The 26,739-nt window shown below is 39.3% G+C and overlaps 1 protein-coding gene across 11 annotated transcripts in view; it reads left to right on the forward strand.

The window, feature by feature from the left end:
• Positions 1-26,739, forward strand: part of ARHGAP21 (Rho GTPase activating protein 21) — a 127,933-nt gene that overhangs the window by 27,779 nt on the left and 73,415 nt on the right. The gene's annotated exons all lie outside the window — the stretch shown is intronic.

Here is a 26,739-nt window from a genome sequence, read left to right on the forward strand (position 1 = left end):
TATTGTCCTTTAACAATACCTGTAATTGCTTTTAGCTGGAAAGTGGTTATGTTTAGATTGTAAGCAATTTACTTTAATTCTGGTTCACATTGATGGTTAATAGCAAGCCAGCTGCTTCTGGATCTGTAACTTAGAAGACCTATTAGGTACTTGGCCAGAATACCCTAGTAGGGTGTTCTGCCTGAGAGCTCTGGTTGATGGGTGAAATCTGGTTTAAACGAACAAGAAAGGGAAAATGGAAATCTTTGAAGGAAAAGGAAGAATTTAAAGGAACGGTCTAAATGGTATGTGGGTGAATGGATGGCAGACCTATTTGTCTTGGCTTCTTGATGACAGTTGGACTTAATTGCAAAGAGAAAAGCACTTGAAAGTGCTACCTCCTCCCCAGCTTTGGGGAAAACAGTTTGCTTGAGAGAAGAGGCACCTACTCACTAGTCTCTTCGCTGCTGCTTGGTTGTGTGACTGAGCAAGTCTGTTAATGCTCTGGATTTTAGTTTTCCTATGTTGTAAACTGATTAGATGATTTCCTGGGCTTCTTAATTCCAGTTGTAACAAAAAGTGATTCTTAGAACAGCAGGATATATTTTTACATTGTACTGTATATTTTAGAAATAAATTTTTAATGCCTGTGTTGTACCATGTTTAATTCATGATTGATGGGGAAAGTTTCTAGTGCAGGATCTCATTCATGGTGACTTTCAATTTAGAGGATGAATGGGAAAATCCTTCATTTAATACAAACTATACAATAGGTCCATTAAAGAATGTAGTACTTAACTCTTTCTTTCTTTCTTTTCTTTCTTTTCATTCTTTTTTTGACAGGAGTCTTGCTTTGTCACCCAGGCTGGTGACAATCACATTGCACCAAGATGGTGCAATGGCACAATCTTGGCTCACTGCAGCCTCCGCCTCCCGGGTTCAAGCGATTCTTCCACCTCAGCCTCCCAAGTAGCTGGGATTACAGGCATGTGCCACCACACCCAGCTAACTTTTGTATTTTTGTAGAGATGGGGTTTCACCATGTTGGCTAGGCTGGTGCTCTGTCACCCACGCTCGATTGCAGTGGTGCGATCTGGGCTCACTGCAACCTCTGCCTCCCAGGATCAAGTAATCCCTCTGCCTCTCAGGGATTACAGGTGTATGCCACCATGCCTGGCTAATTTTTTGTATTTTTTCAGCAGAGACAGGGTTTCACCGTGTTGGCCAGGGTGGTTTTGAACTCCTGACCTCAAGTGATCCACCCACTTTGGCCTCCCAAAGTGCTGGGATTAGAGAGGCATGAGCCACTGCGCCCAGCCATCCCATCAGGTTTTAAAATAGAAATTATAAATTTCTGTACAAAATATATAAAAAAAGCATCCTTTAAATTGATGGCCCATTTAGGGAGTAGTGGAGAAAATGTGAACTGAAAGGGAATGATGGGAACTGGGAGAAAAAGAAAAGATGGGATAGGAAAGTGGGAGAGGGAACATACTAGACCAAAAGGTGTCTCTTTATTTTCTTTCTTGCTTTCTTTCTCTTTGTCTCTTTTTGCTGCTGAAATGTATCCCTTTATTTGTCATGTTGTCCTCATACCCCTCAGCCCTTCATACAGACCCCCTTTACAAAGCCATTTCACCTGTTTCTCAGCAGCTAATACCTCCAACGGCTCTGTTCCTATGGATGGTTTCCCTTGGCTTAATGAGTTTTGCCCCATCTGGGACATCATTCTTACCTTTCCCAGGGGTGGGTGAGAGCCAGTGAAGGGCCACCCCTAGGAAATGTTTTGTTACCCATCTCTATAGATTCTGGATCGGGCCTCTGGATGCCATCCTGATTTTGATACTCATTCCTGCATTTCACCTTGACTTTGAATGTTAAATGCTGCTTCCTGGCCTTTGCTGTTCTCTGATCCTAACATCCTCACTAGTCCTTAAGAAGCCCAGACCTGTAGCATTATCTTCTGTCAGTGCTGGCCAGAGGAGGACAGAGAGCTGGCACTGCCTCCATCAGCACATTCAGTGTTGCTGTGAACATAGAGTATCCTGCGAGCCCTCCCAAAGGTTGCTGTTAGCTGGTTAGTTTTCCTATGTGACGTGTAGCACATAGACCTGTTGTAGCAGGCCCGATTCTCTGAGCCTTCAGATCTCTTCTGCCACGGTCTGTCATAGCAGTTCTGGCATCTCTACTTCATTTATTGTGGGCTATCACTTTTTCCAAATTTCCTTGAGCCATCCTAGTAGTATATTAGAGCCACTACTGAGCCCTTGCCTCCACGTTAATCCTGTGTTAGGTCACAGTGCCTCATTTCAACCTTCAGCCAGCGTTACATTCTACCCGCTTTAACACCCTTAGAAGCACTCCGCAGGCATGCTCTCTCTTACACCAGTGTGTTAGCCAGCTCCTGCAGCCCTTTGGGGATATTATCCCTTTAGTTTTTTTCTCATTTTGGTCTTGTTTCTCAGCTTTATTAGGTGAGACAAGATCAGCTTTAGTGTAGTGCTAATTTTGCCCCACTACAGAGGTGCAGTACCCTTCTGAGTACTTAACCGACTGCCCCTGAGTGGTGAGGTTTTTCCCACTCATTGGCGAAAATGGGCTCTCTTCCTCGTCCTGTGTGAGTTTCAGGGATTGCGCCTGTAACTTTTTCAGGAGATTCTTTTCACTCATCAGTGTTCAGCTGAAGACTGGGGTTGGGGAGGACCTCTGCAGATTCTCAGAGCTTCCTGTCTCTCTGGGCCACTTTCTTCTCCAGGACTCTGTGCTGTGAACTTGAGCCGCCCTGCCTGGTTCCCCTGCCCTGTGCCAAGGCCCTGAAACTTTCTGTGTAGTAAGCTAAGGCACCCATAGGGCCCACTGTTTGCGTCCTCTTTCTGAGGGATCACTGTCCTTTGTGGCCTGATGTGTCCAATTCCTGGAAACCATTGTCTGGCTTTTTAGTTGTTTTTGGTGGTAAAGCATGTCAGTTCAGTTATGTATTTCTGAGTAATAGATTACCCTTAAAACTTAGTGACTAAAACAATATTTATTATCATCTCAGTTTCTCTGGAGTGTCAGGAGTCCAGGTGTGGCTTACCTGGGTCCTCTGGCTCAAGGTGTCTTTCGAGGCTGTCATCACGGCATCAGCCAGAACTGCAGTCATCTTGAGACTTGCCTGGGGAAGGGTCTGCTTCCAGGCTCACTCATGGGGTTGCCAGTGGGATTTAGCTCCCTGCAGGCGCTTGCACTGAGGGCCTCAGTTCTTAAGCTGGCTGTTGGCCAAGGCTGCCCTCAGTTTCTTGACACGTAGGTCTCTCCAGAGGGCAGCTAACTATAGGGGAGCTGGCTTCATAAGAAGAAATGATGGAAGAGAGCCAGAGAGAGTGCAGACGAGACAGGTCAGTCCTTAGTAACCTAATCTTGAAAGTGACACCCATCACATTTGCCAAATTCTATTTATTTATTTATTTTTTTGACAGAGTCTCACTCCGTCACCCAGGCTGGAATGCAGTGGGGTGATCTCAGCTCACTGCAACCTCTGCCTCCCAGGTTTAAGTGATTCTTGCCCCTCAGCCTCTGGAATAGCTGGAATTACAGGTGCACGCCACCACGCCTGGCTAATTTTTGTATTTTTAGTAGAGATGAGGTTTTGCCACATTGGCAAGGCTGGTCTTGAATCATGACTTCAAGTGATCCACCTGCCCTGGCCTCCCAAAATGCTGGGATTACAGGTGTGAGTCACCACACCCAGCCTCAATTCTAATCACTAGAAGCAAATCACTAGATCTAGCCCATACTCAAGGGTAGGGGATGACATATAGCACAAATATTGCAAGGTGGGTATCATGGTTTTCTTCTTTTTTTCTATCACTGTGATTGATGATAATCCATTTAGGAATTGGGAGATAATGTTCAGGGAGTTTATTTATTTTGCTGAAACTGAGTTTTGCTCCGTCACCTAGGCTGCAGTGCAGTGGCGCCATCTCAGCTCACTGCAACCTTCATCTCTTGGGTTCAAGTGATTTTCCTGCCCCAGCCTCCCGAGTAGCTGGGATTATAGGTGCCTGACAGCTCGCACAGCGTATTTTTGTATTTTTAGTAGATTTGGGGTTTCACCATGTTGGCCAGGCTGGTCTCAGTTTCCAGGCTCAGGAGATCCACACACCTCTGCCTCCCAAAGTGCTGGGATTACAGTAGGCATGAGCCACCGTGCCTGGCCATGGTTCATTTATTTTCTAGGAGGACTTAGAGGATTCAGCGTAAAGTAGTATGCAGCTGTGATGTATTATAGTGAAAGAATACAAAAGCAAAGCGAAAAGGTTTATGGGACAAAGTTCAGAGGAAACTACCCACAAGCTTCTAAGAGTCCTTTTTCAGTGGAGCCACACAGGATATGCTTAATTTTCCAGCAGGAGGTTGTTAAAATATGTGTGAAATGTTGCCTACCAGGGAAGCTCATTCAAGACAAGATGTTTATTGGGGCGAGGTCACATAGGTACCTTCTGTCTAGCACATATCAACATTGTAGACTCCCAGAGGGAAAGGAAATGTTCGGCATAAACCACATTGTTTGCACAGTCTAGGCACGGGGAGCCACTATTATCATTAAGGAATGATGGGAACCCTCTTGAAATTCAGGTTGCCAAACACCAACAGAGGGCTGCCTCGCAAACTGGCCTTTCTAAGGATAGCAGTCAGGCCTCCTGTGTTAATTCTTTCTTGTACAATAGGGAATGGAAATTTATGTTAAGCTTACCACAAACAATAGTGACCAGTCAAGATATTTTGTTAAATTTGATGATTTTGGGCCTGAGCATAAGAGGGTATGGGTGGGTTGAATGGTACTTCCGGGGGCCTAGAGATCAAAGGAATGTAATTTGGGCAGTAATCCTAACATTTAGATCTTAGCTTGGTGTTACATTGTATACTTGTGGTGAATTTAGAAAAAAATAGAGGTTTCAGTGAGCCATTGGTGTATATCTTAAGCACCTGATTTTGTCGTGACCACTCTGCTGGGTATAGGCTATAAAATGGAATATATGTATGTCTGTGTTCCTGAAGATTGTAGTCTAGTGGAGGAGACACATTAATGAACACAGAAATAAAAATATAATTACAAAAATAAAACTCTTTTACAGGAAAATAAAACACTCATTTTTTACTCAATATGTTTTTTTTTTTTTTTTTTTCACATACTTGCTTTACGGTAGTAAAGCCCCTAAGATGAGACAGAGCTTGGATAGTGAGCTTTGAGGCAGCCGGGAGATTTGTGTGGCAGGAGCCAGTGAATGGGAGAGAGGGTTGAGGGAATTAGGTTAGAGTCAATCCCTCTGCAATAGAAGGTTTTAGATTTCCTTCCCAGTGTGATGGGAATTCTACTGTTGATTTTTTAGCATGACAATGACCATCAGATTCATGTTTGTTTTTGTAAATGTTTTAAATGGAAATAAGCAGGACATAAAATGCATAAATCATAAATACATAGCTTGGTGAATTTTGCACCATGAACATGCCTGTGTCATTGGCCACCCAGATATAGAGCATGAACAGCACTTCAGAAGCCTCTGTTATGCCCTTGGCAGTCATTATTTTCTCCTTCAAAGATCATCCCTCTCCAGACTTCATCACCATATACTGGTTTTGCCTGTTTGAACTTTCCTATGAACATTATCATACTGTATGCACCCTTTTGTGTCTGACTTTTTCCACTCAGCATTATCTTTGAAATGTATCCATGTTGTTGCATTAGCTGTAAATTGTCTAAAAATTTATTTATGGTAGTTTATTGTATGAATAAACAATAGTTTATCCAGTCTACTCTTTTTCTTTTTTTTTTTTTTCTTTGAGACAGAGTTTCACTCTTGTTGCCCAGGCTTGAGTGCAGTGACGCCATCTCTGCACACTGCAACTTATACCTCCTGAGTTCAAGTGACTTTCCTGCCTCAGCCTCCTGAGTAGCTGGGATTACAGACACCTGCCACCACACTCAGCTAATTTTTGTATTTTTAGTAGAGATGGGGTTTTACTATGTTGGCCAGGCTAGTCTTGAACTCCTGACCTCAGGTGATCTGCCCGTCTCGGCCTCGCAAAGTGCTGGGATTATAGGCATGAACCACGGCACCTGGCCTATCCATTCTACTCTTAATGGACCTTTAGGTTGTTTCTAACTTTTGGCTGTTACAGTTTCCAAAATATAGGGCTGATTTATAAGAAAACAGACTCCTAGAAATGGTTTCTTCTTGTGAAAATTAAAATCACTTAAGCTAATTTTGTATTAAATATTTTATATAATTTAGTGAGAAGAATTGTACCAACTTTCCCCCCATAGTCTGCATTCTTTCCATGGATGTTTTCATTCACTGTGTGCCTGTAGGTATCATATCATAGACTGACTGATGATTCCCAAACCTCAGATCACTCTCCTGAGCTTAGATTCATTTGTTTAACTACTGAATATCTTCACTGGCACCTTACAGGTGCTTTAGGCCCATATCACAGACTAAACTTATGTCCTTCACTACCAACACCATTCCTCTCCATCTACTAGACTTCAGTAATAACAACAATATCAACAATATTTTTTGTGTTTTTCTCTGCTCACTGCAGCCTCTGCCTCTTGGGTTCAAACGATTCTCCTGCCTCAGCTTCCCAAGTAGCTGGAACTACAGGCACACCTCACCATGCCTGGCTAATTTTTGTATTTTTGGTAGAGATGGGGTTTCGCCGTGTTGATCAGGCTGGTCTTGAACTCCCGACCTCAGGTGATCTGCGTGCCTCAGCCTCTAAAAGTGCTGGGATTGCAGATGTGATATTGTTGGGAACAATATTCTCTGTAATATTTTGTTCAGAACAGTATTCTCAACAAAAATCTGAGAATTTGTTTGGTCTAGCAAGCTAGTATTTAAAGATGTGCCCTGTGGCATCGAATGGAGCCATGAACACCTGCACTATTAGTAAAGCGGTATTACTGCCCTTCTTGTAACAGAGAATTCCATTCTGTCTGTTGAGGCTGATCTGGGCGATTCATGTTTCTTATTTCTAGCTTATACATTTTTAGTAAAATTTATGGTATATTGGATTTTTATTTTTTGTGAGTATTGTATGCACTTTTATAATGTTTTAAGATTCTCTTTGTATAATATATAGCGTATATATTTATGCTTAAAAATCATACCAGTTTGCCCTAGTAAATGGCTTTGGAGGTTTCTAATTGTTCAATCTTTGCTGGTATTATTGGGCTTCTCTGGTATTGTTGGGTCATTTCTGTGTTTTAGCCAATTAAAGCATTCTGTGTAAAAATACTGCTTATTAAAATAATCCATTTTATAATGTTTCCAGAAATACCTTATGTTGAAAGGCAGTTGTATTTATAGGACATAAATTATGAAGTGATTAAAACAATTTATTACTTTCCTCCAGGGTTTTTAAATAGTAAGTTCCACCAATGCCTCTAAAATGTATCTAAAATACTTTTTGATATTTAATCATAACTTTTCATGAACAAGAGATAAAACAAATACCTTCTACATTCAGGATTTTTTACTTTGCTGGTTTTTTGAAATAAGACACCATTCAGTTTGACCTCAGCGATGTATTTGAAAGAGCATGAGTGAAGTTGGACGGCAGCCTCATTGCTCCATCTCTAAGTCTTGTCTTTCCCCAGGGAACCGTGGATGCTCTTAGCTCAGCTTCATGCCATTTGCCTTTGCTGGATCCAACAACTCAAAGCTGGACCAACTTAATGTTTCCACCTAAAGTCAGGGTACATACCAGTGCTCACACTAATCAGAATGTAAGAGAGTTTGACCCTCCTACCCAGAAAGGCTTGTTATCTCCTCTCTAAGATGTGGGTTCCACCACCCCAGCCAATAACCTCTCAATTTTTGTGTATTTTAAGCTTCCTTTCCAGTCCCCAGAGATTTCGCCTTAGTTTCTACTACTTTATTTTAAGACATTCCTGTTAACCCCAATTTATAATTTTATATGGGAGCTGTGTTCTGAACACCAATGACACTATGTACTTTTGTAATTTAATCTTAAAGAAGCTGATGACTATGTTGTATCTACTTTTCTATCTGAGGTGTGTGTGTGTGTATTTTTTTTTTTTTGGAGATGGAGTCTCCCTCTGTTGCCCAGGCTGGAGTGCTGTAGTGCAGCGGCACAATCTTGGCTCACTGCAACCTCTGACTCTTGGGTTTAAATTATTTTCCCGCCTCAGCTGGAACTACAAACACATGCCACCACGCTTGGCTAATTTTTGTATTTTTAGTAGAGACAGGGTTTTGCCATGTTGACCAGGCTTGTCTCGAACTCCCAACCTCAGGTTATCCGCCTGCCTTGGCCTCCCAAAGTGCTGGGATTACAGAAGTGAGCCACCACATCCAGCATGCTTTTCTGTTATTTATATTATGGGGTACTTAGAATAGCATGTTACATGCAAAGATGTCTAGCCTTACCAGTAATGAAAGAATCAAAAAATTTGTAAGAACGATTTTCATCTTTAACATATTTGCAAAGATGGAAAAATACCCAGTGTTGGCTGGAATATGGATATAGCAGTCTCATGCTGTCAGTGGATTTGGTTCCCTGGTTTTTCTGGATGACACTTTAAAATACTGTATTTAAATCTCAAAAAGTAAATATTTGAGCCAGCAGCTCCATTCTTAGGAATTTATCCTAATGTAATTCTCAGTGGTTTTTCATAGACACTGGTCTGCAAGACAGTTGTAACTGTAGTAATAATAGTAGTAGTAATGTAGCAATACCGTGTAGATTTTAGACATTTATAAAATATTGAATAAAAAGAAATAGGTTAGAAGACGATTTTTTTGAAGTGTGTGTGTGTACGTGTACATATATTTATTTTTGAGACAAGTTCTTAGTCTGACATCCAGGCTAGAGTGCTAGATCACGACAGTACTCACTGCAGCCTCAACCTTCTGGGCTCAGATGATCCTTGCACCTTAGCCTCCTGGGTAGCTGGGACTACAAGTGCGTACCATTATGCTGGACTTATTTTTTGTATTTATCATAGAGATGGGGTTTTGCCATATTGCCCAGGCTGGTCTTGAACTCCTGGGCTCAGGCGATCCGCCCACCTTGGCCTCCCAAAGTATTGGAATTATAGGTGTGAGCCACCATGTCCAGCCGGTGTGTATGTATGAAAAAGTCTGGAAGAATATGTATATGTCTCAAAGTATTGACATAATTTTCTCTAGAGGGGGAATGACAAGTTAAATTATTTCCTTTTTGCTTAAATTTATTTTCTGGTTTATCCTTAATGAACATACTTTATGTGTTTCATAAATATAAATTAGAAAAAAAAAAGAATATGTTACCCATTAGCTATTATCTTCATATTGTTAAAACAATTTGTTAGTGGTGTGGTGGAAAAGTTCCAAGATCAGAAGACTGGAAACTTAGGTTCTAGTCCAGAGCTGTGTCACTAATTAGCTATGAGGCCATCAGCGAGTCTTTCAGGGCATCAGTGACTATATTTGTAAAATAAAGTGGCTGAACTAGATCTATGATTTTAAAAATTCTTATCAGACTGTTAGTGTTTCCAAGGAATTAGCAGAGTAGGTTTCAGTACAGACTTCCCCCAACAGAGCAGCTCTGTATACAGTATTGAATATTTATATATTGAGGTTCTGTTCAAAGCCGTCTTTCAGCAAAAGGTCTCATAGATTTGGAGTGGGAGGAAGGGAAAGAAAAAGAAAACCCCATCTGTGAGATTCAGTAACTCTAGGTATGTTTGAGGCTACTCTCTTTAAGCTTCTTTCTTCCTATTTCTGGGGCATGGGTTCTTTTAGGACAGAGCTTAACTCCTGTATCATGATGCCCTAGCTCTCCTGGAAATAGCAGACTATGACAGTTTGCCTTCATTGAGAACTAATGAGTAAATGAATGATTCGTGTCTCATATGAGAGTGCCTTCACCCTAGCTGATACATAAAGACCCAGTATTTTTGCACATGTGAAAAACCATTTCAGCATCTTCTATGAGTTATTTCCCCATGCAGTCTTGGCCCATTGGAGCAGTTACTCTTAATGGTCTGTTCTGCTTTAATTTGGATCCTAATCAATAGTTTGGTCACCAATATTTGTGTAACATTTGGCAAATCACTTAACCTCTTGGAGTGTCAGTGTTCTGTTCTATAAAATGGTGAATGACCAAATTGAATTTTTTGTTTTTTGAGACAGAGTCTTGGTCTGTCATCCAGGCTGGAGTGCTGTGGTGCGATCTCAACTCACTTCAACCTCCACCTCCCTTGGTTCAAGGAATTCTCCTGCCTCAACCTTCCAAATAGCGAGTAGGTGGGATTATAGATGCTCGCCACCACAACCAGCTAATTTTTGTATTTTTAGTTGAGACGGGGTTTTGCCATATTGACCAGGCTGGCCTCGAACTTCTAAACCTCAAGTGATCCACCCGCCTAGGCTTCCCAAAGGGCTAGGATTACAGGCGTGAGCCACCACACCTGGGTGCCAAATTGAACTCTATAATCTCTAAGTTTTCTTCTAGCTGTGAAATTCTGTGAAATTACTTAGTCTCGCAGCTGTTGCCAATGAAAATGAGTCCATCATTAACATTGGTTGCTGATGATAGTATTACGGATGACTCAAAATTAACTTATAAAAACTTAGTAATACATACATTTAATAAGATGAGTCTCTGATAATCATAGTCAAGCTAATCATAGTTCTTCAAAATAGTGAAACCACATGACAGTGTCTGACCGTCTGTCTGTACCTATATTTTCGTAGCCTGTATACATGCTTGGTATTGCTTATATCTGCTCAGAGGGGACTGCATTATTTCATTGGTAGCTAGCATGAACTGAAATTTAAGCTTGATTTTTAAGTTGGTGATTCCTGTCTACCCTAAGGAAAGGGAGGTAATTGTTTTTAAACATAAAAATGCAATCTGTTCCTTGATTCAGAGTAAACAAGATATTATTCATTTCATAAAGTAAGTAGCTTTGAAAATATATTATTTGATAAGACTTCTTTACAAGAAAACATATGTAAAAAAATAGACATGTCTGTATTTGAGTTTGTCTGTTTCTCTGTTGCTGTCTAGTTGTTGTGAAATGTGCTATATGCGCTCACTGCCTTAAATGAGAAAAATAGAGAAGTAAGGAAACAGGAGCAATTCCCCAACAAAATTTTAAAGTCTCCATTTTCTGTTATCCTTGTTTTATGTAAACTTTGCTCATTTCATATAAATTTTGTTCATTTTTGAGGTCCTACTTTCTGTCAGGTTTTGTGTGTTGGGCACTAAAGTAAGACTTGGGCCTCTTGTCACTAAGCTGCTCTGTGATTAAAAAGATAGATGTATGAACAAGCAATGATAATACTGTCAGTAAGGGCACGCTCTACAGTAGAGGGCCTGGGAAACTGCCCCCCAACCTCCCGCCTTTTTTTTTTTTTCTTTGAGACAGGGTCTCTCTCTCTCACCCAGACCTCATGGGCTCAAGAGATCCTCCTGCCTCATCCTCCTGAGTAGCTTGAACCACAGGCATGCATCACCACGCCTGGCTAAATTTTGTATTTTTTGTAGAGATGGGGTTTCACCATGTTTGCCCAGGTTGGTATCAGGATGCTCTTGCTCTCCTGGAAATAGCAGGTGAACCTCTGGGCTCAAACCATTGCCTGCCTCAGCCTTCCAAAGTGCTGGGGTTATGGATGTGAGTCATCTCACCTGGCTCAGAAACTGCTTTTAAGTATTGAAGTACACTGATTGGGAAGTTGTGCTGTAAGGCACTTTGGCAATGAGAAAGGAATAGTTTATTCAGTTAATACACAGAAAAAATGTGAAAACAGTCACAACTCTTCTGCAGGGATGTGCCACCCAATATTGCAACTGGATGTGAAAGGTAACAACTGTTTGTGTGCGTGTTCATTATAGGAAATCCATGAATTGTTTAGGAAAAAATTTAAACCGCTCCTAATTCCAAAGAGTGTGTATGTGTGATTAAAATAATTTTGATCATATTGTGGCGTTCTATGTCTTATATTTTTGCTTAACATTGTATTTGGGGCATTTTCTCATACCATTGAAAAATGTTGACAATCGTGACTTTAGGAGCTATATCATAATTTACTTACTATTCCTTTTTGTTGCTGTCAGACATTAGCATAGTTTCCAGTTTGAGTTAATTTACTTTTATTTATTTATTTATTTTGAAATGGAGTCTCACTCTGTCACCCAGGCTGAAGGGTGTGGTGCCATCATGGCTTACTGCAGCCTTGTCCTCCTAGGCTCAAGGGATCCTCCTGCCTTAGCCTTCCGTATAGCTTGGACCACGGATGCATGCTACTATGCCTGGCTGGTTTTTTAATTTTTTTGTAGAGACAAGGCCTCACCATGTTAGGCTGGTTTCAACTCCTGGGCTAAAGCAGTCCTCTTGCATCGGCCTCCCAAAGTGCTGGGATTATAGATGTGAATCACCACGTCTGGCCTAAATAGTTTCCAATTTGTGTTATTATACCTTGGAATAAATAGCTTGTAATATGACTTTTTGCCATTGTGTCTTCTTTCATTATTTACTTGCATAACAAGTATAAAATTGAACTTTCTTAATATATTGCCATGTAGGTTTACAAGAAGAATGTACTTCCAGTATAAGTATATGTGAATTCCCATTTGATTCCATCTTCTTTAACACTGTGGTACTATGTTTTTCTTGATTTGTTTTAGTGTAATATCTTTCCTTCAGTGTCCTCTGCTTACTGAAAATAGTGGGTGGGTTAACTAAACTGGAGTGCAGTGATATGATCTTGGTTCACTGCAACCTCCACTTCTCAGGTTCAAGCGATTCTCCTGGCTCAGCCTCCTGAGTAGCTGGGATTACAGGCGTCTGCCACCATGCCTGACAAATTTTTGTTTTTTTAGTAGAGTCAGGGTTTCACCAGGTTGGCCAGGCTGATCTTGAACTCCTGACCTCAAGTGATCTGCCCACCTTAGCCTCCCAAAGTGCTGGGATTACAGGTGTGAGCCACCGTACCTGGCCAAGAAGACAATTCTATCAATAAAGTATCATATTTAGAAAAGAAAGAGGTTTGTTTGTTGCTCTGAATGATGATTTCATTGCATCTTTATGATTGGTAGATGCTCTTTGGCAGGTTAACAAAGTTAGGAATGTAAATAAAATCATGATCTCTGATTTTGGTAAACATGCTTAAAAGTTAACCAACTATAAATGCTTAATAGAGCTTAGTTAGGCTTTGAGAGTAGGGGCCAAATGATTGTGCCACTATAAACTGCGAATATCTATACTGACCGGATGCTCTGTTGTTGTTTTGGGCCTATACCAAGGGTGACTGATTGCTACTAAACTCTTTTGAATATATATTTAGCAAATTATTTCTTTTCATTATTTGGCTTTCTTTCTGCCTTTAGAAAGTTGCATGGTTACTAAAATATAGGAAAACAAGCAGAAATTTGAATACTTACTACTATAGTACTGCTACATGGTTTGTTGAGGAAGAAATACATGAATGGCCAAAATTACATTTTTAGACCACAATACCCCCAATTTTAAATATATTGATTTATTCTACTGTGTTTCTTTACAAAAAAATAAACGAAAGTTTATATAAATCAAATTTAAATGATTATGGTAATCTGAATATCAGTCATTATTTGTTAAAAACCCATTCCTAGGCCAGGCACGGTGGCTCATGCCTGTAATCCCAGCACTTTGGGAGGCTGAGGGGGGCAGATCACCTGAGGTCAGGAGTTTGAGACCAGCCTGGCTAATGTGGTAAAACCCCGTCTCTACTAAAAATATAAAAATTAGCTGGGCAAGGTAGCGGGCACCTGTAATCCAAGCTATTTAGAAGGCTGAGGCAGGAGAATTGCTTGAATCCAGGAGGCGGAGGTTGCAGTTAACTGAGATCATGCCACTGCACTCCAGCCTGGGCCTGAGAGAGTAAGACCCTGTCTTAAAAAACAAAATAATTAAAAAAAAATACCCATTCCTACTTGGCTCATATGTTCAGCAGTCAAATTGATAACTCCTGGAAAGTTTTGTTTTTGACATGAATTTTTGTTTCAGCAAGATCTAAGTTATTTAAGGTTCATTTAAAAAGAAAATGCTTGAAGTATACATTTCTCTGAGCCTCATTTTAAAAAATGCAGATACTGTATATGCCTCTCAAAGTTGTAATAATAGTTAAATGTGGCAGTTGTCAGTTAAATTTTGGGGATAATTTATCCTCATTTAATTATGGTTAATATTTGAAGAGTGTTTGGGTATAGTGTTGTATCTTCAAGTTTTTTTATTTTTTCTGAGGCAGGGTCTCAGTCTGTTCTGCAGGCTGGAGTGCAGTGGCACGATCTTGGCTGACTACCACCTCTGCCTCCTTTGTTCTAGTGATTCTTGTGCCTCAGTCTCCTGAGTTCCTGGGTTGACAGGCACGCGTCACAATGCCCAGCTAATTTTTGTATTTTCAATAGAGATGGTTTCGCCACGTTGGCCAGCCTGGTCTTGAACTCCTGACCTGAAGCAATCTGCTCACCTCGGCCTCCCAAAGTCCTGAGATTACGGGTATGAGCCACCACACCTGGCCTAGCCTTTTGGTTTTTTTGGAAACCATCCTGCAGTGTATGTAGCATATACAAATTATATTTTTATTTTGTTTTTCTTTAAAACAGAAGCCATAACTGTTTCTGAAAAATGAGAAGTAGATGATTTTTAATTTTCCTGAGGAGAGCACTGAGGGGGTACAATTGAAACTTTGCAGATAAAATATTGAGTGAGGTCTGTGCATGTCCAAAGGGAAGGTGGTTTCCTAACCATGTGCCCCTCTAGGTGTAAAGGCTGACAGGGATAGAGTATGGTAGTGGCTGCCTATGGACATAGCCTAGATCAGATTTCTGAGTTATTTCTTTGCAATTTATTTATATTAGCAAGCCATCTTCTGGCATTATACTATAAAGACATACCCTAGGCTGAGGTAGGAGTATCGCTTGGACTTGGGAGGTGGAGGTTACAGTGAGCCAAGGTCACGTCACTGCACTTCAGTCTGAGTGACAGAGCAAGACTGTCTCAAAAAAATAAAATAAGGAAAAAATAAAATTGCCTTTGAAAATAAAGCAAATCAAAGAGAGAGAGAGAGACAGAGAAAAGTGCTATCCAGGTAAAAATTAAATTAAAAACCAGAACCCTGAATAGAGAAAATGCCCGTGATTCAAAAATAATCCATACATGAAACCATACAGAAACAGCAGAAAGGACTCATATCAACAGTCAGTTTATGAAACCCAGCTATATGGTATATGGTATTATCATAAATGAATGTCCAAGTAAATAATTAACTCGAACATTGAGAGTTACATTTAAAAAAATTAAGCCCAAATGTTTAATTAGAAGTATTATGGACTAATGGCATTTAGATTGTTCAGCTTCATGTGAGAGTATTACAGTTTCGATAGTCATCATCTTTTATCTTGTGAGTGTTCAATACCCACTGAAAACCAGAATTACTTTTTGGAAAAAAACATCTAGGTACATCTAGATATTGAACATCAAAGCATTTCCCATTATTGTCAACCTCTATTGGCAAAAAAAGAGAAAGAAATCTTTAAAATTGGAAAGAAACTCCATAACCAAGCTGCTTGTGAAGTTTTCAAGCATACATAGCATGTAAAAAACTTTATTCAAGAGTCTTCTATCTCAGTTGAAATTTGAACAACCCTTTAGTTTACAACATCACATTTTCACATGTTGAAAAAATTTGCAGAGAAATGCCCTGTCAAAGAACCCTAGTATGTGAGGAATAATTTATAGTAAGATTGATCTCTGTGGCATTAGGACTATGGATAGAGTAATTTAAAGATAAGCAATGTTTAAATGTTGAAAAACGTATTATTATTCCCTTCCTATTTATGGCATATAGAGGAAAGCATGGGCTAGCTCCATCACTCACTACTAGCTGTATATTTTTGACAAATTAATCACTGTAAGCCTGTTTTTCCATCATACTTGTGATATCTGCAAAGATATGCTAAAAGTTTTATGGATATTCAAGTTGTTTTTCCCTTCAGACAAAACGATATTTTATATATTGTTTTCCCAAATGTCTCAAAAGTGATATCACAATACGTTTTTGAAATAAGCTTTTATGTATCTGTGACCCCTGTGATTTTTTTTAAGTGTTTAAATAGTGCATGTACTATGTGCATGGTACTGTTGTAATCACTTTACAAACTCATTTAATCTTCATAACAAGAATATGAAGTACATTGTCATTGTCATCCACATGTTAAAGACAAGGAACCTAGGTACAGATTGTTAAGGAACTTGCTCATGAGCCACAACTTAAGAAATCAAGAATCCAGGCCCAGGCAGTCTAGGTCCAGAGTCCATGTCCTTCCCCTGGAGCACGCCATCTTCTGGTGTTACAAAAGAAAAAACGAGCCAGTTAACAATCATACTTTACTAGTTCCAACAGTTTAACTCCATACAAGAAGAAAAAGTCATGTGGCTGCACACATTCAAATCCTGTCTTATATTTTCTCAACCAATGACACCATGAAAAGGTGTTGCGTCACCATGAAACTGGCCCTAAAGTAAGGAACAAAATTTTACTCTAAGTAACTGGTATTACTGATACTGATGGTAAGATTGAAAAAAAAGAGACAAAATGCTTTCCAAGAGTCCAAAGGAGTTAGGCTTATAATCTTAGATACATGATAGAATCAGTATCAGTATCTTTTAAGAGGAACATAATATAAAATGCTTTCTTGTATTTTATTATGAATGAGTCCTGGAATATACTAGGACCCTGTTCTACTTAAAAGATAGCTTAGGACTTATATATTGTTTATATGTGCACTCTTTTGTAATTCTCTTGCATTTACTTTTGTGACAGCCCTCTCTCTCTCATCTCTGGTGAACATTCAGACTTTGTACTTTTTATCTGTAGAAACCAGATATAACGTATCTATCTAAATAACATTTTTATTTAAATATAACTTACTAATATAAGATCCATCCATTGTAAGTATACATTGCAATGGTTTTTAGCAAATTTATGCAGTTGTGAAACTTTCATCACAGTCTTTTGGAATGTTTCCGTTGTTCCAGTTTGGAATGCCGGTTTGCATTCCCTCATGTGAGGTTTTTATCACCTTTATTTGGTTTATGATTAGTGATTTTCCCTTACATTCTCTCTCACCCTTTGAGTTTGCTTTGTCTAGTTATTATATCTAATTTTTATGGAATTAGTTTTTATCCTTTATTTTGGTTTCTTTTAACCTTGAGTTATTATTCAATCAAATGACCTTGTTATGAAGCCTTATAAGGGAGTCAAATGACAGTTCTTAGTCTACAGGAATGTAACTGCTATTATTCCAGTCATGTCTTGGCTTCTTGCACTCTGATGTTACATGAATTCGCGCTCACATTAGGGAAATAACGTGTGTAGAGGGATATGTATTAGGGGTTTTCTTAGATGGAGAAATCCGTGACTGTTGGCTCCTTTACTGTGTGTGTCTATAGCTTGCCCTTGTTATAAGATCTAACAGATCAGCAGTAATGTGGGTGAGTAGAAGGAGTGAAGAGGGCACATAGTATATTTCTTTTCATCTTCTCTTTCTGTGAAGGCCCGTAGAAATATTACCCTTTAGGAGACTAGAGGAGCTTTAATGTGATGTTCTGGATGGGTGGAATGATTTAGACAACTGAGCTCTGTCACATTAAGAAATCTTAATTAGTTTGCAGAGAGCAAAAAAGAAACTGCCTACTCTGCACCCCATCTTCTGTTTATGTAAAGAGCCCAGTAAAACAGGACGTAGCAGGCTCAGTTTAGAAATGTGAAGCATGAAACCATGATCCAAAAGGGTTACCTATATGATTATAAAAAAAAAAAAAAACTTGGATAAATTTGGGAGCTGTGAGGCCAAGTCACAATAATATACTAGAAATAAATTTGATACTGTATAGTTTTTAAAGTGTTCAAATATGAATCCTACAGCAAAGGAAATTATAAAACATAATAAATTAGATCAAAAAGCTGTTAGGGGAAAGAGTTTATGTAGATTATGAAATAAAAGATGATGAAAAACAATTTAACATAGACAAAATATTTTAGCATTGAATTCAGGAGACCATTATTTTAATTCTTATTGTGATGTAAACCAGCCTACAATCTTCGATAAATCATTTAGCAAATCTGGATCTTGTGTAAAGGAATCACTTATTTAGATTAAATCTTAAAAGATTATTTTGTGCTCTAAAACTATATAATGGGATGGCAACTAAGCACATGAAAAGATATTCATTATCATTTGCCATAAGGGAAGTACAAATTAGGATCACAATGAGATATCACTATACACTTGTCACAATGGCTAAAACAAACAATAGTGGCAATACCAAGTCCTGTCAAGGGTGTGGAGAAATTGATCACTTACATACTGCTGGTGGGCATGTAAAATGGTACAACCAGTCAGGAAAACAGTTGGGCAGTTTCTTATAAAACTAAACAAGCAGTTATCATATGCTGTAATCTGAATGTCCTCCTGAAATTCATATGTTGACACCCAGACCCTCAAGGTGATGGTTTTAGGAGGATAGAGCCTTGGGAGATTATTAGGTTTTGAGGGTGGAGCGCTATGAATGGAATTCATGCTTCCATAAAAGAAGCCCCAGGAAGCTACCTTGCCCTTCTACCATGTGAGCAAGAGTGTGCTGCCTATTTAGGAAATAGGCCCTCACTGAACACTGAATCTGCTGGTGCCTTGATCCTGGACTTCCCGGCCTCTAGAACCATGACAAATAAATGTCAGTTGTTTATAAGCAACCCAGCCTATGGTATTTTGTTATAGCAGTCCAAATGTACTAAGATGAAATGTGACCTAACAATAGCACTCTTGGACATTTATTCCAGGGAAATGTAAACTGTGTTCATACAAGAACCTGTACATGAATGGTCATAGTATATTTATTCATAATAACCAAAAACTTGAAACAACTGAGGTGTCTTTTAACAGATAAATGGTTAAACAAAATGTGGTACATCCGTTCTATGGAATACAACTCAGCAGTAAAAAGGAATGCACTGTGGATACATGCAACAACCTGAGTGAATCTCCAGAGAATTATTCTAAGTGAAAAAAAGCCAATCCCAAATGGTTACTGACTGTATGATTCTATTTGCATAACATTCTTGAAACGACAAAATGATGGAAATATAGAACAAACTAATTTGGGAGACTGAGGCAGGAGGATAACATCAGTCCAGGAGTTTGAGGCCAACCTGGACAACACAGTGAGACCCTGTCTCTACAAGAAAAATAAGCAACAACCCTTAAAACAAACCAGGCATGATGGTGATGCATGCCTGCCGTCCTAGTTACTTGGGAGGCTGAGGTGAGAGGAATGCTTGATACTGGAGATTGAGGCTGCAGTGAGCGGGATTACACCACTGCACTCCAGCCTGGGCCACAGAGCGAGTCTCTGTCTCAAACAAACCCAGGAACAAAAAGAAAAACAGATTAGTGGTTGCCAAGGGTTGGGGCCCAAGTAGGAGGGAGAGAGTAGGTGTAGGTATAGTTATGAAAGGGCAACAAGAGAGATCCTTGTGGGGATGGAACAGTTCTGTATCTTGACTAGTGTGGTGGATGTATACACTTCTGTAATATTATAACCCTGCATCGAACTAAACACACAAGGAGTACAAGTAAAACTGGAGAAATATGAATAAGATGAGTGGATTGTATGTGTGTCAGTAACCTGGTTATGATATGTACTGTAGTTTTCTAAGAAGTTAACTGTTGAAGGAAACTGCATAAAGATTACATAGGATCCCTCTTTTTTTTTTTTTTTTTTTTTTTTTTGGTGGAGAATGAGGTCTCACTACGTTGCCCAGGCTGGTCTCGAACTCCTGGGCTCAAGTTGTCCTCCCACCTCTGCCTCCCTAAGTGATGGGATTACAGTCATAAGCCACCATGCCTGGCTATGTAATATTTTTTAAAACTGTCTGTGAATCTATAATTGTCTCAAAATAAGAAGCTTAATTACAAAAAGAACTAAAAATTTAATGACTATTTTATTCATCCACGTATCTACTCTGGAAAAAGGTTGGGTAAAAAGTAGGTCCTCAATACATACTCACTTACTGAATGAATGAAGAAGGAGTGTGTCAGCGAGCCAGATCAAGATCTGCATGTGCCCAGTGAACTCTAATTTGGATCTCAAAAGGAGGATCCAGTCATTATTTACAGCTTAACTGGACTATTGGGGTAATTAAGCCTAGGATAACTGTTACCTTACAAACGCTACCTAATCATATGCTTGCTTTTGCAGTCACTTAGGACTTAGCTTGAGTATCCCTTGTTATGCTCCCCTAAATCCTAGAAGTGGGGGATAAACTACAATGGATTTATGGTACATTCGTTTCAAATACACATAGTCTCTATTGATGACTTCAGAGACTCTGTTCACACAAATAGCCAAAAATAGGGAGGAAAAAGCTGTTCATCCAAGATCCAGTTTTTTCTTATTTCTTACTTACACTATTGATTGCTAACCCAGTTTTTTCCAGTGCTCCATTATTTGCTTTGATGCATCTTTCCAGTTGCATTTTACACACAAGTATGTTAAAGTATTGTGAGATACTGTGATTTAAAGAGCTATCAGAAAAAATAGATTTGAAGACAATGGTGCTTGCAGAGAAAGAATGAGGAGTTAATATTTATTAAATGATTATGTACTCAGCCCTTCACATGCATTTCACATTTAATACACATTCATTCTTTGGGAGAAGTGCTTTTATTCTTAATTTAATATGAGAAAACTGAGGCTTCGAGAGGTTAAATAATTGTCTGCTATACTACAACTAGCAAATAGCAGAGCTGGAATTAGTGCCTGATTCAGCTGACTCCAAATCTCCAAATCCTAGGTTCTTTTTTTCAAATTATGTTTATAGATGTAGGGAGTACAAGTGCAGTTTTGTTACATGGGTATATTGTGTAGTGGTGAAGTCTGGGTTTTTAGTGTAACCATCACCTGAATAGTGAACACTGTACATTTTCAACCTTATCCCCTTCCATCCTCCCCACTTTTGGAGTTTCCAGTATCTATTATTTCCCTCTGTATGTCCATGTGTACCCATTGTTTAACTCCCACTTGTAAGCGAGCATGCTAGCCTGTGTTCTGAACTGCAATGCTAAACTGAAAATTAAAATACTGGGTCATATAAAAAAAGAGAGAATCACATTCCTATCCCAGTCCTCAGCAGCATGCAATATACCTTTTTAACAAACCTGCACATGTACACCCTGAACCTACAATAAAAGTTGGAAAAAAAGAGAATCAAAATAGAATCTTGTGTTCTTGAAGAATGATAGGAGATAGGAAACAATGATTAATAAATTATTTTTTACAATGTTAAATTCTAGAATCATTTTTACTTTTTATGGTTTTTTTTTTTTTTGAGATGGAGTCTCTTGCTGTGTTGCCCAGGCTGGAGTATAGTGGCACCATCTCGGCTCACTGCAGCCTCCATCCCCCGGGTTCCAGTGATTCTCCTGCCTCAGCCTCCCAAGTAGCTGGGATTACAGGAATGTGCCACTGTGCTCAGCTAATTTTTGTGTTTTTAATAGAGACAGGCTTTCACCATGCTGGCCAGGCTGATACTGAACTCCTGGCCTCAAGTGATCCACCCGCCTCAGGCTCCCAAAGTGCTGAGATTACAGGCATAAGCTACTGCACCCAGCCTACTTTTTATATTTATATTTTCTGTATACAAAAAGATATATATATATCCTTTTGTATATCATATTGACTTTATATGATATATTAAAATGAACCCTAAGAACTCCCCACAGATTTTAACTTATAAATTATCCATGCTGTTGGAGTAATATGTGTGTTTTTCCCAGATCTCAGCCCCATGCTTCCTCATTCACACACTTCTATGCCCCCAGGATAACCACTTTCTTGAGTTTCATGATAAGCATCCTGTTGCCGCTTCTTTTGTTTAAATATCTTTATTGAGGTCTGTTTGATATATAATCAACTGAACATGTGTAAACTGTAGAGTTTGGTAAGTTTATACACAAGTATGCACCAGTGAAAACACCACAGTCAAGGTTAATTATTCACCATCCTCCACGTTTCCTCATGCCCCTTTGTAATAATCTCCATCCTTACATCCACCCAGAGCAACTGCTAATCTGGTTTCAGTCAGTATAGACTAGTTTTTGGAATTTTTCTAGGATTTATATAAATGAAACATACAGTATATACTCCTCCTCCTCTTCCTCCTCCTCTTCTTTGGTCTGGGTTCTTTAACTCAGCATAATTAACATATTGCTATGTATATCAATAGTTGATTTCATTTTATTGCTAAGTAGCATTCTATTGTTTGCCGTGTCATGGTTTAGTTATCCATTCATCTGTTATTGAAACATTTCAGTTGTTTTCCAGTTTGTGGCTATAACAAAGTTGCTATGCACATTTATGTACAAGTCTTTATATTGACATGTGCTTTCAATTTCTCTAGGAATAGAATAGCTGTGTCATATGGTAGGTGTATGTTTAACTTAAGAAACTGTCAGCCTGTTTTCCAAAGTGTACCATTTTACATTCCCACTACCAGTGTCTGATAGTTCTAGTTGCTTCACATCCTGGCCAATACTTAGTATGGTTAATCTTTATATAGCACTTCTGTTATGTGTGTAGTGGTATTTTGTTGTGGTTTTAGTTTGCATTTCCATTATTGAATTTTGAGAGTTCTTTATATATTCCAGATACAAGTTCTTTATCAGATACACAATTTTGCAAATACATTCTACTATGGCTTGCCTTTTCATTTTCATCAAAGAGTGTGTGTGTATACGTGTGTGTGTATGTATATACTTTTCATAATATATACAAATATATTTTGAGACAGGGTCTCATTCTGTAACCCAGGCTGGAGTGCAGTGGTGTGATCACGGCTCACTGTAGCTTCAACTTCCTGGGCTGAGGTGCTTCTCATGCCTTAGCCTCCTGAGTAGCAGGGACTACAGGCATGCACTACAGGCATGCACCACCACACCTGGTTAATTTTTTTTTTTTTTTTTGAGACAGAGTCTGACTCTGTTGCCTAGGCTAGAGTACAGTAGCATGATCTTGGCTCACTGCAACCTCTGCCTCTCTGGTTCAAATGATTCTCCTGCTTCAGCCTCCCGAGTAACTGGGATTACAGGCACAGGCTACCACACCTGGCTATTCTTTGTATTTTTAGTAGAGACGGGGTTTCACCATGTGGACCAGACTAGTCTTGAACTCCTGACCTTAGATGACCCTCCTGCCTCAGCCTCCCAAAGGAGGGGATTACAGGCATGAGCCACTGTGCCTGGCTACCTGACTAATTTTTAAATTTTGTGTAGAGACAGGGTCTCCCTGTGTTGCCCAGGCAGGTCTCAAACTCCTGGCTGAGATCCTCCTGCCTCAGCCTCTCAAAGTGCTGAGATTACAGGTGTGAACCACCATGACTGGCCAGGAATTGTCTTTCAAAGAGCAGAGGGTCTTAATTTTGATGAAGTTTCATTTATCTCTTTTTAAAAAAATTCATATGTTCTTCCAATGAATATTTTGTTGTTGTTAATGGATTATGCTCCTTAGGGTTATATCTAAGAAATCTTAACCTAAGTTCATAAAGATTTTCCCATTTTTTTTCCAGAAGTTTTGTAGTTTTAAGTGGTACATTTAGGTCTATGATCATTTATTTTATTGTTTTCAGACAGAGTCGCTCTGCATCCAGGCTGGAGTGTGTGGTGCAATCTTGGCTCACTGCAACCTCCACCTTCGGGGTTCAAGAGATTCCCCTGCCTCAGCCTTCCAACTAGCTGGGATTATAGGCATGTGCCATCATACCCAGCTAATTTTTGTGTTTTCAGTAGAGACAAAGTTTCACCATGTTGGCCAGACTGGTCTGGAACTCCTGTCCTCAAGTGATCCACCTGCTTTGGCCTCCCAAAGTGCTGGGATTACAGGCGTGAGCCACTGCGCCCAGCCTAGGTGTATGATCATTTGAGTTAATTTTTGTTTGTGATATGAGTTATGGATCAAAGTTCATTTCTTTTCTTGCACACAGATAGCCAGTTGTTCCAGGGTGATTTGTGTTTACAAGTATTTATATTATACTTGTACAATATTGGCATGGGCTCATGTTTCTTTTCGGTAAATACCTAGGGGTAGAATGGCAACATCATGTGGTTGTGTGTCTATAGCAGGACTCTATATTCTGTTCTGTGAATCTGTGTGTCTTGATGCCAATACTGTACTGTGTTGACTACTGTAGCTTTATAAGCCTTAAAGATTTGCAGTCTAAGTATACCAACTTTGTTCTTTTTTGAAGTTTTGGGTACTTTAGGTTCTTTGCATTATAAAGTGAATTTTAGAAATATCATAGCAGCTTCCACACAAAAATCTCCTTGGATTTTGATGGGGATTGCACTGGATTTATAGATCAATTTGGGGAGAGTTAACATTGTAACAGTACTGAGTCTTCTAAATCATGAACATGGTATATCTCTCCATTTATTTATTCTTTAATATCTCTTAATGTTTTGGAGTTTCAGTTTATAGATCTTACAAATCTTGGAAGATTTATACCTAAATATTTTATAGTTTTGAAATAAATGATAATAAAATTTTATTTTAATATAAATGCTAATTATAAATGGTAATAAAATTTTTATTTTAATATAAATGGTATTTTAAAAAATTTTAAATTTCCAGTTGCTTATTGCTAGTATGTAGAAATACTGTTGATTTGGTTTTTTTTTTTTTTTTTTTGGTATTCTGTATATTACTTTCATTAACATTCTATTTAGTAGAACTCAATCATATGGCGCGGCTACTGCAAGTTTGGCTGGGCAGTGTTGCTACCTAGCTATCTTTTCACCTTTATATGAAGCAAATTGTTGTGGCAGAGTGGATAGACTCACTGGTGGAAGATAATAAGAAATGAAATAGAAGCAAGACTATTCACATATTTGCAATTCAAAAAGTTGACCTTTCAAAAATGCCGGGATTAACTTGGAGTTGTAATTTAAAACAAAATTTTAGCAGCTATGCAGACATGTTAAGTTTAAGATACCTGTCAGGTTGGAAGAGGTTTGGGCTTGAAATACAATTTTGGGAGTCATTTGCATATAGATGGTGTTTAATGCAGGAAATGGAATGAAATCACCAAAGACAGAGTATAGCTAGAGAAGTCCGTAGACTGAGCCCTGGGTACTTCCAGGTTCAGAAACTTAGCAGATGAAAACAAAGGAGCCTGAGACAAAGTCACCTGTGAGTTGGAAGAAAAATAAGTGTGAGAAGTCAAGTGGAGAAAATTCTTCAAGGAGGAAGTAACCCCTGTGCCAATAAGGCGCACATAAGATGAAAACTGAGAATTGATCATTCAGTTTAAAATGTGGAAGTCATAGGTGACCTTGACAAGAGCAGTTTCTGGGAGTTAGGCAGATAAAAGCCTGATTTAAAAGGATTTTGGAGAAATAGAAGGAAAAGAATTGGAAACATCAAGTACAGATAACTTTTAAGTGTTAAGGAGTTTTGTTCCAAAGAGAAGCAGACAAACGAGATGATAGCTGGAGAGAGCTGTGTGTGATCAAGAGAAGATTTAGGCCAGGTGCAATGGCTCACACCTATAATCCCCTGCCACTTTGGGAGTCTGAGGCAGGAGGGTCACTTGAGTGCAGGAGCTCAAGACCAGCCTGAGGAACATAGTGAGACCTCATCTCTACAAAAATAAAATAAAATAAAATAAAATAAAATTAGCTTGATGACATTCACCTGTAGTCCAGCCTACTTGGGAGGGTAAGGTGGGAGTGCCTTCTGAGCCCGGGTGGTCCAGTCTGCAATGAACCACGATCATGCCACTGCACTCCAGCCCAGGCCACAGAGCAAGACCCTGTCTCAAAAAAAAGAAAAAAAGGATTATGTTAAGATTAAAGAAATTACAAAATACGTGTATGCAGATGGGAATGCTATATAAGTAAAGAGAGAATAGGTGATGCAAAAGAGAGAGGGGAGAATTGTTGGACCTCTATCTTTGAATAATAAGAGGGAATGGGATCTAGTCTCAACTGCTGGGACCTTGGGAGAATGGAGAGCTCATCTATCATAGCAGAAGGGAAGGTAGGGGAACATGGACACGGTTGCAGGTTGGTGGGGTGGATATGGGAAGTGATTCAGTTCTCATTTTATTGCTCCTGTTTTCTTAGTGTAATAGAAAGCAGGACTATCTGCTGCAGGTGAGGATGGGGGAAAAGGGATGAAATAGTCATCTAGGATGAATGACTGGAGAGAAATGTGTTACCATTGACTGACAACACTAATGGCTTTCTTGAGGTTAGTGGTCATGAACTTAGAATATAGCTTTGTTTTTGTTTTTCTCCACCCATGTTCCCCTGCATAGGTGCAGGAAGCCCAGAGTAGGCAGGATTGATTTATCCAGGGTTAGGTTTTGTCAGGCAGCTTTGAGGAAGTGGGAGAAGGCAAAGGAGTTGAATTGAAGCTGGCTTAAGAGGCAAGTGAGAACATGGAGTGATGAGGGACAGGGAATGGGTGGCTGGGTCAGCTCCAGATTGAAGAATTGCAAGGGTTGGGGAATGAGAGGGAATGAACTAAATAGTGAACTAATAGGTGGTGGTTCTAGGTAGGATTCTTGATTTGGGCTTGTTAAGGGGGTCTCAGTCATGACCAGGTGAAAGCTGAGAGTGGAAGAGAGGAGGTCAAAGAACAGGAAGACCAGGGTATCAGAAGGGTTA

The sequence above is a fragment of the Aotus nancymaae genome, unplaced genomic scaffold (assembly GCF_030222135.1).
Source record: "Aotus nancymaae isolate 86718 unplaced genomic scaffold, 86718_ANA_hifiasm-v0.15.2.pri h1tg000077l, whole genome shotgun sequence".
Lineage (NCBI taxonomy): Eukaryota > Metazoa > Chordata > Mammalia > Primates > Aotidae > Aotus > Aotus nancymaae.